Genomic DNA, 15646 nt, shown 5'->3' on the forward strand with positions numbered 1-15646 from the left:
AAACAATCCTGTCTCGGAGCTCTACGGACAATTCCTTCGACCTCATGGCTTGGTTTTTGCTCTGACATGCACTGTCAACAGTGGGACCATAGATAGACTGGTGTGTGCCTTTCCAAATCATGTTAATCTCTAGGAAGAGTCTTGGTGGTTTCAAACGTCTTCGATTTAAGAATAATGGAGGCCACGGGTGTTCTTGGGGACCTTCATTGCTGCAGAAATCTTTTGGTTCCCCTGACCTGTACTGCGACACAATCCTGAGCTCAGAGCTCTACGGACAATTCCTTCAACCTCATGGATTGGTTTTTGCTCTGACATGCACTGTCAACTGTGTGACCTTATATACAGTAGACAGGTGTGTGCCTGTCCAAATTATGTCCAATCAATTTAATTTACCACAGGTGGACTCCCATCAAGTTGTAGAAACATCTAAAGGATGATTAATGGAAACAAGATGCACCCTGCTCAATTTCGAGTTTCAAATGGTCTGAATACTTATGTAAATTTATTTTTTTACATTTGCAAAAAACATTTTCACTGTCATTATGGGGATTTGTGTGTAGATTGATGAGGAAAAATATTATTTAATCAATTTTAGAATAAGGCTGTAATGTAACAAAATGTTGAAAATATCCAATTGTCTGAATACTTTCCGATTGCACTGTATTCAACCTTTGTCGCACATACCTACATATAACCTGAATACCTACTAGATAGTAATGTTTTATATGACATACGAAGAAATGATACATATGCTAACAATGAAAGTATTGATTTTAAGATTGAAATACCGGTATAACAATTGGAATTGGTGAACATTTGTTCATGTCAAAGTGTTAAAATAGTGGATCTCTGGCGTTCTCCATCACTTTAATTTCTGAAGTCTGTGAAGCATGAACCCCTCCCCAGCCCCTCACATAGCAGTCTGCTCAGGACATAAGAAAAACAGCAGAGTCAGATCCAATCTCTATATATACTGTAACCCTGAGCCCCAATGTCTACACAGCAGTGGTCCACAGCAGAAAAAAAACTCACGTGCTCCACTGAGGACAGACACCAGTGGGCCTGCACCCCCAGGCCAAGGGGCTCAAAGCCAGAAACACACTGAAGGGCTGTGGGCAAGAGGTCTGATGGGTTGGGTCGATGGGGGGCTGATCGGTCGCAAACAATGCATATACAGTTGAAGTTGGAAGTTTACATACACCATGGCCAATACATTTAAACTCAGTTTTTCACAATTCCTGACATTTAATTCTAGTAAAAATACCCTGTCTTAGGTCAGATAAGATCACCACTTTATTTAGAATGTGAAATGTAAGAATAATAGTAGAGAGAATGATTTATTTCAGCTTTTATTTCTTTCATCACATTCCCAGTGGGTCAGAAGTTTACATAAACTCAATTAGTATTTGGTAGCATTGCCTACCTAAATTGTTAAACTTGGGTCAAACGTTTCGGGTATCGTTCCACAAGCTTCCCACAATAAGTTGAGTGAATTTTGCCCCATTCCTCCTGACAGAGCTGTTGTAACTGAGTCCTTGCTCGCACACGCTTTTTAAGTTCTGCCCACAAATTCTCTATAGGATTGAGGTCAGAGCTTTGTGATGGCCACTCCAATACCTTGACTTTGTTGTCCTTAAGCCTTTTTGCCACAACTTTGGAAGTATGCTTGGGGTCATTGTCCATTTGGAAGACCCATTTGCGACCAAACTTTAACTTCTTGACTGATGTCTTGAGATGTTGCTTCAAAATATCCACATAGATTTCCCACCTCATGATGCCATCTATTTTGTGAAGTTCACCAGTCCCTCCTGCAGCAAAGCACCCCCACAACATGATGCTGCCACCCCCGTGCTTCACAGTTGGGATGGTGTTCTTCGGCTTGCAAGCCTCCTCCTTTTTCCTCCAAACATAATGATGGTGATTATGGCCAAACAGTTCTATTTTTGTTTAATAATTTCTCCAAAAAGTACGATCTTTGTCCCCATGTGCAGTTGCTAACTGTAGTCTGGCTTTTTTATGGTGGTTTTGGAATAGTGGCTTCATCCTTGCTGAATGGCCTTTCAGGTTATGTCGATATAGGACTCGTTTTACTGTAGATATAGATACTTTGTACCTGTTTCCTCCAGCATCTTCACATGGTCCTTTGCTGTTGTTCTGGGATTGATTTGCACTTTTCGCACCAAAGTACGTTCATCTCCTGAGCGGTATGATGGCTGCGTGGTCCCATGGTGTTTATACTTACATACTATTGTTTGTACAGATGCACGTGTTACCTTCAGGTGTTTTGAAATTGCTCCCAAGGATGAACCAGACATGTGGAGGTCTACAATATTTTTCTGAGGTCTTGGCTGATTTCTTTTGATTTTCCCATGATGTCAAGCAAAGAGGCACTGACTTTGAAGGTAGGCCTTGAAATACATCCACAAGTACAACTCCAATTGATTCAAATTATGTCAATTAGCCTATCAGAAGCTTCTAAAGTCATGACATAATTTTCTGGAATGTTCCAAGCTGTTTAAAGGCAAAGTCAACTTAGTGTATGTAAACTTCTGACCCACTGGAATTGTGATACAGTGAATTACAGTGCCTTGCGAAAGTATTCGGCCCCCTTGAACTTTGCGACCTTTTGCCACATTTCAGGCTTCAAACATAAAGATATAAAACTGTATATTTTTGTGAAGAATCAACAACAAGTGGGACACAATCATTTACATTTACATTTAGGTCATTTAGCAGACGCTCTTATCCAGAGCGACTTACAAATTGGTGAATTCACCTTCTGACATCCATGAAGTGGAACGACATTTATTGGATATTTCAAACTTTTTTAACAAATCAAAAACTGAAAAATTGGGCGTGCAAAATTATTCAGCCCCCTTAAGTTAATACTTTGTAGCGCCACCTTTTGCTGCGATTATAGCTGTAAGTCGCTTGGGGTATGTCTCTATCAGTTTTGCACATCGAGAGACTGAAATTCTTTCCCATTCCTCCTTGCAAAACAGCTCGAGCTCAGTGAGGTTGGATGGAGAGCATTTGTGAACAGCAGTTTTCAGTTCTTTCCACAGATTCTCGATTGGATTCAGGTCTGGACTTTGACTTGGCCATTCTAACACCTGGATATGTTTATTTTTGAACCATTCCATTGTAGATTTTGCTTTATGTTTTGGATCATTGTCTTGTTGGAAGACAAATCTCCGTCCCAGTCTCAGGTCTTTTGCAGACTCCATCAGGTTTTCTTCTGGAATGGTCCTGTATTTGGCTCCATCCATCTTCCCATCAATTTTAACCATCTTCCCTGTCCCTGCTGAAGAAAAGCAGGCCCAAACCATGATGCTGCCACCACCATGTTTGACAGTGGGGATGGTGTGTTCAGGGTGATGGGCTGTGTTGCTTTTACGCCAAACATAACGTTTTGCATTGTTGACAAAAAGTTCAATTTTGGTTTCATCTGACCAGAGCACCTTCTTCCACATGTTTGGTGTGTCTCCCAGGTGGCTTGTGGCAAACTTTAAACAACACTTTTTATGGATATCTTTAAGAAATGGCTTTCTTCTTGCCACTCTTCCATAAAGGCCAGATTTGTGCAACATACGACTGATTGTTGTCCTATGGACAGAGTCTCCCACCTCAGCTGTAGATCTCTGCAGTTCATCCAGAGTGATCATGGGCCTCTTGGCTGCATCTCTGATCAGTCTTCTCCTTGTATGAGCTAAAAGTTTAGAGGGACGGCCAGGTCTTGGTAGATTTGCAGGGGTCTTATACTCCTTCCATTTCAATATTATCGCTTGCACAGTGCTCATTGGGATGTTTAAAGCTTGGGAAATCTTTTTGTATCCAAATCCGGCTTTACACTTCTTCACAACAGTATCTCGGACCTGCCTGGTGTGTTCCTTGTTCTTCATGATGCTCTCTGCGCTTTTAAAGGACCTCTGAGACTATCACAGTGCAGGTGCATTTATACGGAGACTTGATTATACACAAGTGGATTGTATTTATCATCATTAGTCATTTAGGTCAACATTGGATCATTCAGAGATCCTCACTGAACTTCTGGAGAGAGTTTGCTGCACTGAAAGTAAAGGGGCTGAATAATTTTGCACGCCCAATTTTTCAGTTTTTGATTTGTTAAAAAAGTTTGAAATATCCAATAAATGTTGTTCCACTTCATGATTGTGTCCCACTTGTTGTTGATTCTTCACAAAAAATACAGTTTTATATCTTTATGTTTGAAGCCTGAAATGTGGCAAAAGGTCGCAAAGTTCAAGGGGACCAAATACTTTCGCAAGGCACTGTATAAGTGAAACAATCTGTCTGTAAACAATTGTTGGAAAAATTACTTGTGCCATGCACAAAGTATATGTCCTAACCGCCTTGCCAAAACAATAGTTTGTTAACAAGACATGTGTGTAGTGGTGGAAAAACAAGTCTTAATGACTCCAACCTAAGTGTATGTAAACTTCCCGACTTCAACTGTACATACTCACACTCATTTATGAAAATATCACATACACACCAACACAAGATGGCACTGACAGGGAAGGTCGACATCTCACGAGTTCCAAACTGACTTTGCTATTTAGTGACTTTTTTTGTGTTTGTTGAGAAGAAAAATACATTGGTAATGCTATTATCACATTTTACCGCCTAGCACTTTGGACATCAGATAGACAGTTACTAACCTCGATTTCAACAGCAAATCCGACTCTGACTCAGCTGTTCCCTTGTTCACACCAGACCCTATTCCTTTGTTTCATGGGCTGGCGTCCTGGTGAGACTGAGACGAAGAGTAAATCAACCAACACGCCCCTCCGTTTTATTGGCAAATGTCCAGGCACTTGAGAATAAGATGGATGAGCTTCGTTCGAGAGTCTCCTGTCAGAGAGACTAGAAAACAACATTATTATATTCTTTGAAGATACTTGGCTGGCTGAATCTATGAACATAGAACTAAGTAGTTTCTCCATGTAGCGACACGATCGAACGACAGCTTTCTCGGCCAAGTCCAAAAGGGGAGGGTTATGCCTCTTCATAAACAACAACTGGTGCTCTGATTTCAGTGTGAAAGAAATCTCAAGCTTTTTCTCACCTGATATAGAATTTCTCATGGTAAGCTACACAGCTTTTTATCTACCAAGAGAGCTCTCATCCATAATTATCACAACTTTCTACATCCCACCACAAGCAAACAACACTTTGGCACTTACAAACTATATGGGGCATAAACAAACAAGAAACTGCACATCCAGAGGCAGCGTTTCTTGTGGAAGGAGACTTTAACACCAGGGGACTTAAAACCATGCTAAATCAATTCTACGTCTCCTGCACCACAAGGGGTGCTAAAACTCTAGACCACTTTTATTCTTCCCACAGAAATGCATATAAGTCACTCTCTCGCTTCGGCAAATCAGACCACAACTCTATCCTCTTGCTTCCACAACTCTATCCCCCTGTGCCAGTGATGCGCTCAATAAGGAAGTGGTCTGATGAAGCAGATACAAGGCTACAAGACCGTTTTGCAGGTACCGACAGGGACATGTTCCGGGATTCATCCATTGGAAATGAAAGGTTCACCACAGTCACAGGCTTCATCAATAAATGAATAGAAGACGTCTTCCCCACAGTGACCATATGAATGTATCCAAACCAAAAACCATGTATTATAGGCAGTAACCACACTGGGATAAAGGTTAGAGCTACCGCTTACATGGAACAGGACACAGACATAGACACATACAAGAAAGCCCACTACGACCGCCGAAGAGACAAAAAACATGAAAAGGGACGATATAGGAGGAAGGTGGAATCCTATTACACCGACTCCGATACTCATCAGATATGGGAGTGCTTGCCGTCAATAACGGAGTACAAAGGGAAACCCAGCTATGAGATGCCCAGTGACACAGAACTCCCAAACGAGCTAAATGCCTTTTATGCTCACTTTGAAGAAAACAACACAGAGTCTTACATGAAAGCCCCTGTTGTCCAGATGACTGTGTGATCTCACTCTCTGTGGCCGATGTGAATAAAACTTTTAAACAGGTAAACACTTGCAAGGCCACCGGGCCAGACAGAAAAGCGTTCTCAGAGCATGTGCAGACCAGCTGTCAAGTGTCTTGAAGGACATTTAGAATCTTTCCTTTTCCCAGTCTGTAATCCCAACATACTTCACGATGACCACCATTGTCTCTATTCCAAAGAACTCCAAGGTAACCTGCCTAAATGACTATTGTCTCGTAGCACTCACATCTGTATGAAGTGCTTTGAAAGGCTGGTCAGGACATACATCAACACCATCATCCTAGACACCCTAGACCAACTCCAATTTGCATTCCGCCCCAACATATCAATTTAATTTCACACTGCTCTCTCCCACCTCGACAAGAGCGGAAATAACTATGTGAGAATGCTGTTCATAGACTACAGCTCAGCGTTCAACACCATAGTCTCCTCCAAGCTCATCACCAAGCTCGGAGCCCTGGGACTGAACACCTCCCTCTGAAACTGTATCCGGGAGTACAGGGATTACAGGAGAGTTTAAAACCCTCAACACAGGGGCCCCTCAGTGGTGTGCTTAGTCCCCTCCGGTACTCCCTGTTCACCCATGACTGTGTTGCCATGCATGACTCCAACAGCATCATCAAGTTTGCTGATGACACGCCGGTGGTAGGCCTGATCACCGATGGCCATGAGATGGAGCTCAGAGACATGGTAGTGTGGTGCCAATGTCAACATCCTCTCCCTCAATGTCAGTAAGACCAAGGAGTTGATCGTGGACTACAGGAAAAAGAGGGGAGAACACACCCCCATCCACATCGGCGAGGCTGTGGTGGAGCGGGTCGAGAGCATCAAGTGTCCTTGGTGTCCACATCACTAAGGACTTAGCAGGGTCAATACACACCTGCACAGTTGTGAAGAGGGCAAGATAGCATCTCTTCCCCCCCAGGAGACTAAAAATATTTGGCATTGACCCACAGATTCTCAAAAAGTTCTACAGCTGCACCATCGAGAGCATCTTGACTGGCTGCATCTCCGCTTGGCGTGGCAAATGCACCGGACGTCGACTGCAGCCATCCAAGACATCTATATCAGGTGGTGTCAGAGGAAGGCACAAAAAATTGGCAAAGATTTCAGCCACCCAAACCATAGACTGTTCACTGTGCTACCATCTCGCAAACTGACTAACAGGCTCAGAGACAGCTTCTCCCCCCAAATCAAATGACTTCTAAATATCCATAAGATTGCTAAATAGTTAATTAAATGGTTACCCATACTATCTGCATTGACCCTATCTATGCACACTTACAAGACTATAAAAACACTCACTCACACTACGCTGACACTCACACAAACCCATACACAGACATAACACACAAACACCCCCCCCCCCCCCCCACATTTACTTTCACACTCATCATATGCTGATGCTACTCTGTTTTTATTTAACTCTTATTATCTATTCTGATGCCTATTCACTTTACCCTGCCTTTATATACAGATCTACCTCAAATACCTTGTACTCCTGCACAGTGATATGGTACTGGTACTCCCTGTATATAGCTTCATTCTTGTGTTACCATATTCTTCTTTTGTTTAACTCTGCATCATTGGGAACGGCTTGTAAGCAAGCATATCACAGTAAAGTCTACCTACACCTGCTGTATTCGGCGCATGTGATAAATAACATTTGATTGATTGACACACACGTGATGTAGTTCAGAACATCAGCTGGCAGTCACACCACTGGCTTGTTGTTCCCTGATAACAGAGAGCTGGGATGTGGAATGAGTGGAAACAGAGAAGGGGAACATACATACACACATTCATAAGTGCTCACGTTTCTAGCAAACAGTGAACGCAAATAAACACTACACGCTCAGACACAGAAATACAGTACATATTCACGCACACAGCACTTACAAACACTAACCCACACATACAGTGCACACAACTACAAATTGTACTCACACATCCAGTAAAACACCCCCAAAAGACAATTTTATTCACACATCCAGCACACCTAAACAAACCACTGCTGCTAAAAACACCCCAATCAATTCACACTGCAGCACAGCCCACAGTAAATCCCCCAAGGTGAAGGGTTGGCCTCCATCATGTTAGTCTTTGTATAGCTAACCTCCATTCAGCAGTTCACTCCTGCTGCTGCCCGGCTGCTACAGCCTGCTGCCCTAGCCTGACCTTATTCATGCCTCCCCAAGGACACTTCCTTCCTTTTCATTGGTCTTCCCTCTCTCCTCCTTCAAAAAACAACTTGACTATTCACCATGGGACAATGTAGGGCTGGCCTTTTCCTTCTTTCCTTCAGCCCTGCTTTCTTTCCCTTCCTCCATCTGAGCAGGTTTGGGTTTGTGTGTACCGTTTATACCCGGTTTCCTGACATTGAGAGGAGAAGGGTGGAATGGGAGGAGGACAAAAAGCAGAGGATAAGGCTTCTCTGAGTTCTCTCCTGGGGGTATGGGAGCAACAACGGGCCTTGGTGAAGAATGGAAAAAAAGATGGGAATAGAAGAAAATGGGTCTAATGGAGGCCACGAGACGTTTTCTTGGGCGGAGGTTAGACGAAAAGGGAGAGACACGGTCAAATGCAAACGCTAACCTCAATGAGTGAACTTAAACCGCAATGTTCTAAAATTTGAACCCAATGGCACAGTTTGAGTCCGTTGTTGTGTAAGGGAAGGACAGGAGGAAGTTGAAGTGCACGTTCACTACAACATAAAGGCGAGTTTCGACTGGCCGACTTGTTCTGTTCTTTAACCCCCTAAGGTTGATGTACGCACCCCCGTGGAATTCTAATTCACACAATACAAAAATCCCCAAAACATACTGTCTGTTTAAGGTAGAGATATCTGTTTTCCTGCATTGGATGTGTCTGGGCTACACACTAAGATGACCCCTAGGAATGGAGAGACTGGTTTTGCTTTACGACGCCCACAGGCCTCACAAGACTTGTCTGAAAGTCCCCGATGCCAGTTTTTTAAAAATTACAGCAGTACATATGGAGACTTTTTAGTGCCAAAAATAAGGGGTAAATAGATGTAAAATAATAAGAATGTTTCCTTATCTCTCTCAAATACAGTGGGGCAAAAAAGGTATTTAGTCAGCCACCAATTGTGCAAGTTCTCCCACTTAAAAGGATGAGAGAGGCCTGTCATTTTCATCATAGGTACACTTCAACTATGACAGACAAAATCAGAAAAGAAAAATCCAGAAAATCACATTGTAGAATTTTTAATGAATTTATTTGCAAATTATGGTGGAAAATAAGGATTTGGTCACCTACAAACAAGCAAGATTTCTGGCTCTCACAGATCTGTAACTTCTTCTTTAAGGGGCTCCTCTGTCCTCTACTCGTTACCTGTATTAATGGCACCTGTTTGAACTTGTTATCAGTATAAAAGAAACCTGTCCACAACCTCAAACTGTCACACTCCAAACTCCACTATGGCCAAGACCAAAGAGCTGTCAAAGGACACCAGAAACAAATTTGATCACAAGAACGGTGAGCAAAAATCCCAGAACCACACAGGGGGACCTAGTGAATGACCTGCAGAGAGCTAGGACCAAAGTAACACAGCCTACCATCCTGTAGTGCCAGACGTGTCCCCCTGCTTAAGCCAGTACATGTCCAGGTCCATCTGAAGTTTGCTAGAGAGCATTTGGATGATCCAGAAGAAGATTGGGAGAATGTCATATGGTCAGATGAAACCAAAATATAACTTTTTGGTAAAGACTTAACTTGTCGTGTTTGGAGGACAAAGAATGCTGAGTTGCATCCAAAGAACACCATACCTACTGTGAAGCATGGGGGTGGAAACATCATGCTTTGGGGCTGTTTTTCTGCAAAGGGACCAGGACGACTGATTCGTGTAAAGGAAAGAATGTATGGGGCCATGTATCGTGAGATTTTGAGTGGAATCCTCCTTCCATCAGCAAGGGCATTGAAGATGAAACGTGGCTGGGTCTTTCAGCATGACAATGATCCCAAACACACTGCCCGGGCAACGAAGGAGTGGCTTCGTAAGAAGCATTTCAAGGTCCTGGAGTGGCCTAGCCAGTCTCCAGATCTCAACCCCATAGAAAATCTTTGGAGGGAGTTGAAAGTCCATGTTGCTCAGCAACAGCCCCAAAACATCACTGCTCTAGAGGAGATCTGCATGGAGGAATGGGCCAAAATACCAGCAACAGTGTGTGAAAACCTTGTGAATACTTACGGAAAATGTTTGACCTCTGCCATTGCCAACAAAGGGTATATAACAAAATATTGAGATAAACTTTTGTTATTGACCAAATACTTATTTTCCACCATAATTTGCAAATAAATTCATGAAAAAATCCTACAATGTGATTTCTTCTCATTTTGTCTGTCATAGTTGAAGTGTAGCTATGATGAAAATTACAGGTCTCTCTCATCTTTTTAACTGGGAGAACTTGCACAATTGGTGGCTGACTAAATACTTTTTTTGCCCCACTGTATACAGGGCCTTCGGAAAGTATTCAAACCCATTGACTTTTTCCACATTTTGTTAGGTTACAGCCTTATTCTAAAATTGATAAACACATTTTTCCCCTCAATCTACACACAATAGCCCATAATGACAAAGTTGTTTTTTTGTGCTAATTTATATTAAAAAAAAACTGAAATATTACATTTACATAAGTATTCAGACCCTTTACTCAGTACTTTGTTGAAGCACCTTTGGCAGCAATTACAGCCTTGATTCTTCTTGGGTATGACATTACAAGCTTGGTACACCAGTATTTGAGGAGTTTCTCCCATTGTTCTCTGCAGATCTTCTCCAGAGCTGTCAGGTTGGATGGGGAGCGTTGCTGCACAGCTATTTTCAGGTCTCTCAAGATATGTTCGATTGGGTTCAAGTCCAGGCTCTGACTGGGTCACTCAAGGACATTCATGGACTTGTCCTGCATTGTCTTAGTTGTATGCTTAGGGTCGTAATCCTGTTGGAAGGTGAACCTTCACCCCAGTCTGAGGTCCCGTGCACTCGGGGGCAGGTTTTTATCAAGGATCTATCGGTAATTTGCTCCGTTCATCTTTGCCTCGATCCTAACTAGTCTCCCAGTCCCTGGGCTGAAAAACATCCCCACAGTATGATGCTAACACCACTATGCTTCACCATAGGGATGTTGCCAGGTTTCCTCCAGACATGACACTTGGCATTCAGGCCAAAGAGATCCATCTTGGTTTCATCAAACCTTTTAGGTGCCCTTTGGCAAACTCCAAGTGGGCTGTCATGTTCCTTTTACTGGAGGAGTAGCTTCCGTCTGGCCACTCTACCATGAAGGCCTGATTGGTGGAGTGCTGCAGAGATGGTTGTCCTTCGGGTTCTTGGTCACATCCCTGACCAAGGCCCTTCTCACCCGATTGCTAAATTTGTCCGGGCGGCAAGCTCTAGGAAGAGTCTTGGTGGTTCCAAACTTCTTACATTTACAAATGATGGAGGCCACACTGTGTTCTTGGGGACCTTCAATGTTGCAGACATGTTTTGGTACCCTTTCCCAGATCTGTGCCTGGACACAATCCTGTTTGTGGACAATTCCTTCAACCTCATGGCTTTTTTGATCTGCCATGCACTGTCAACTGTGGGACCTTATGTAGGCAGGTGTGTGCCTTTTCAAACCATGTCCAATTAATTTAATTTACCATGGGTGGAATCCAATCAAATTGTAGAAACATCTCAAGGATCAATGGAAACAGGATGCACCGGAGCTCAATTTCGAGTCTCATAGCAAAGGATCTGAATACTTATGCAAATAAGGTTTTTCTGTCTTTTGTTTTTAATAAATTAGCAAAAATGTCAAAAAATATTTTATTCAATGCACTTGTATGGGCTAATAACATTAAGGCCAAAAAAAAAAATTGCAAATATACTTTTATGGGTTCATGCGAGCGCTTTGACATCACTGGCTTGTTAGCACATTCCTAATGCACATTGTTCACTTCTCATTTCTTTGATATCCTATCATTCATGACATAATTGTTTAAGTGTCCAGGGTAAGTGCTCTGTGCTTTTGCCTGGTACAAAATCCTAGACATTATGAAACAGAGTTGTTTCAGACAGAGCTGTGTTCGTAACTGTTACAGGCCCAGAGTGATTGTTTCCATTTATACAACGGTTGGGTCTAACCCTGAATGCTGATTGTTTAAAACCCAATTCCAGGCGGTGTCTATTCCACAGGTTACCACCAGCTAAATCTATGACATTACAATGCCTATTCATCCTGTTCCATCTGACTGTGCAATCCACTGTCTCATCAGCACAGCCAGGCAATTTATAAACTTGATATCCACTATAAAAAGCATCTAGACATTATCACACATTTCTTTTAGACTAACATTTAGTTTTCAACAGCGGAGATTTGTGTAAACCTTGCTATCTGTCTCTCTGACATTTGCAACATTGTTCAAATATTGAAATTCGATCTCCAGGTGTCCCACAGTAATGAACGTGTTGGGAGGCGGGACGAAGCAGACAGGCAGGCAGCGTTTCTCAGTCAGTCTAGCGTCACTACTTCACAGTAGAGACATTTTAATTTAAAATGCATTTGATTTAAAAATAATAATTGAGCATAAATGCTTCTGTGCTTTAATAGCAAACTTGTATGCCACATGTAAAAGTGAAGAAAATTGTTAAATTTGGAGCCTAGTTGGTTTAGCCATGGAAAATGTAGGAACCTTCCCGATAGCCATGATTTGCTGAAATAATGGCTTGGCTGGACATGCCGAGAGATGAGCTCAGATTGGTCTTCCATGTAGCACGGTTCTGTCTATAACATGACCTTGTCAGTATGTGTAGGTTATCCTTTCTAACGTGGATTTTTTGAAAGATATCACGTAGTAGGACCGAGTTTTGAAATCAGTGGAATTAGAGTATGATAGCTAAGGAGAAATTCTGCCGTTTGATTGCACATGTGCAGAGTGAGTCGAAAAGAGGTCTATTGTATAAAACACCTGTGTCCGGATTACATCTTCAAACTAAGGGCAAACATGGCATCCGTCACAGAGAGGGAGAAGCGTCCATCCATGTACAGTATATTGGTAAGGTAAGGTAGTTGACCTAGTGACATTTTCAGATATTACACATTTCTAATTTTGTCAGAAAGTTATTTTCATTTCAAGTTAAAGAGTACTGTTAGCTATCTAGCTAATATTAGCTGGCTGGCTCGCTAACTAATGTTACATATAGGATCTATGTAGTAATATTATTCGTATCTCAGAGGCATTTGCATTACTAGTTATACCCTAATGTTAGCAACTAGCTAACATTGAACCTGGTTGGTTAGCTACATGCAGATTCATGCAGGGTAGTAATGTTATTAGTTGGTTCATTGTTAAGCTAGCTACTGTAGCTACATGTCTAAACAAAAGATTCCACTATCTATGCAAGTAACCATTTCAATAGAATGTTCATGATTTCACTGAGACAACTGTCGATAGATGTAGTTGGTAAATTCGCTCTGGCTATCTACTCCGATTTCAGAGCACTCTCATCTGAGTGTGCCAGAATGCAGAACAACTGACAAATTTATGAACGCTCAACACCAGTTGAATATGGCCAGTGTCAGTAAACGTTGACAAAAAAGCATAATTAAATTGTTGCCAGCCACACAATTACAGTCACAGACGCTTTTGATGACGTAAAAATAGCCTAACTAGCTCTGATAGGGCGAGTAAAATGGTCAGAGTGAGTTGTTCTCTCATTTGCATCTGGAAGTAGCTAGCAAGCTAGCCAACTTTAGCCAGTTAGCTTTAGTGCTTGCCAGCTGTTATTAGGTCAGAACCTTCGGATCAACTCTACTCCTCAGTCAGAGCATCCAGTGTGCGCTCTGAATGCTCCGAGAGCAAAACACTCTGAATGCTCCGGGACGAAACGCTCTGAATTTACGAACAGACAATCTGACAATGCTCTGAGTTTATGAAAGCCCAGACGCACTCTGAGCGCACTCTGGCATTCCAGATTGAATTTATGAACACACCCGCAGTATAAACCAGCCTTTAGTCTTGAAATCTTTGGTTGTTAAGTACATGGCCTCACATGTGAATATTTAAAGAGATGGGGGGGCTAAGGATTAAGAGGGTGTGAACGATGCTGAGTGGATGTAGACAAAGAAAAGCTCTCCAGTAGGTTTACAAAAAAATTCAAAGGGACATTTTCTCAAAAGTGGAGGTTACAAGTTTATCAACTTTCAAAGCAGAATTACTTTCCCATTGTTCTTCAACTGTAGCGTATGATATACCATGTTCTAGTTCCGAGTCTCTACTTTTATCCAATATAAAAAACACCATTTCACAAATGCCGGTCGGTCACAAATGAAAAATGTAAAACGAAACGAAGTGCAGCTAGTTTGCAGTCTTTCCAGCTTCAGTTTGAAGTGACTGTGTTAGCTGTGTTGTTGACTAGCTCCTCTGAACAACAGCGTGCTGACAAGAGAGCACATTTTCCATGCCAGGCAAAATCGTGCCTCATTAACTAATTGTTATGGTTGTGTCCAAATAAATGCCACCAGAAAAAAGTTCAAACAAATGTAAAATGCAGCTACTGTTGTTATTCTGGCTGCACTGTTTGACATGACTGTAAGTTAGCCATAGTTGGCTAGCTAGCAAGTAAGGGATAAGAACACTGCCAGCCAGTATGGCAATGGAACATTTAAAACAAATGACTGGGTTGCATCCATCAATAAAGCACAGAAAAAATGAATGACTGGGTTGCGTCTCTGGCAACCGAACCGATAGAACGAATGACCAGCCGGCTTGGGTAGCAACCCTCGCTTTGTGTCGGGACTATATCTTGTGGAAGGATGAAATAGTATGAATAAATGAATCAAAATAAAAAAAATAGGAAAATATGTCAATCATTATTTGAATATGTTGGTAACCCGTTATAATAGTGATAATACCCTCGAAGCCGGTGTTTGGAGGATATATTAGCACGGTTTGCTGGCCCGAGACGAATCAACACCCGTGCCTATATATCCTCCAAACACTGGCTTCTCAGGCATTATCACGTAATTGTATTCTGTCTGTAACTGTAGAATCCTCCTCGTAGGACCCTCCATTGTCAGTCAGAAAATATGTCACTCAACACTCACTGGAGGAGAAGAGGACATGGGTCCTCTGTGCAGTGTTTAGTGAGCACACACATTGATACACACACACAAACAAGCATGCACACATTGAAAAAGACACGTACACACACATTCAGAAAAGTCCAATACAGTCTCACACAATCAACCAGTGTGTAGTGTGTCTAATGACAAACTCAATACACCACAGCCAGGAAACAGAACCATAAGTCACTCCTCACCAGTCTCTTCCTGCTGTTATTCAGCACTTGCAGGACATGGCTGCATCCTGTCTGAGTAAGAACTTCCTGTGGTGTACAGGATGTTGTGGAACAATGTGGATCTCTTCACATAGACCAACCAGGCTTCCTTAGACTTCAAAAAGCCCCAACGTTAGCGACATTCCCAAAAGGCCACAGATCAGCCTTGTTAAGCAATTTCATCTACAACCTTGGCCTTCCAGTCCCCAATTCTTAGCGGCCTATTCCCATTTCTGTGGGTCCTTGGAAGGGACAACATTGTCGTAAAAGAAACAACACAAGGTATTTTTG

General features: G+C 42.2%; 1 protein-coding gene across 12 annotated transcripts in view; it reads right to left on the reverse strand.

The window, feature by feature from the left end:
• Window positions 1-15646, reverse strand: part of LOC135517968 (regulator of G-protein signaling 3-like) — a 206482-nt gene that overhangs the window by 23521 nt on the left and 167315 nt on the right. The window contains exon 2 of one of the 12 annotated variants that reach the window (XM_064942726.1): window positions 4680-4884. The exons of 10 other annotated variants lie outside the window; for them this stretch is intronic. The gene's annotated coding sequence lies outside the window, so the exon portion shown is untranslated. The remainder of the gene's footprint in view (window positions 1-4679; window positions 4885-15646) is intronic. One more of the 12 variants, XM_064942727.1, reaches the window with a different exon arrangement.

Source organism: Oncorhynchus masou, chromosome 28 (genome assembly GCF_036934945.1).
Source record: "Oncorhynchus masou masou isolate Uvic2021 chromosome 28, UVic_Omas_1.1, whole genome shotgun sequence".
Classification (NCBI taxonomy): domain Eukaryota; kingdom Metazoa; phylum Chordata; class Actinopteri; order Salmoniformes; family Salmonidae; genus Oncorhynchus; species Oncorhynchus masou.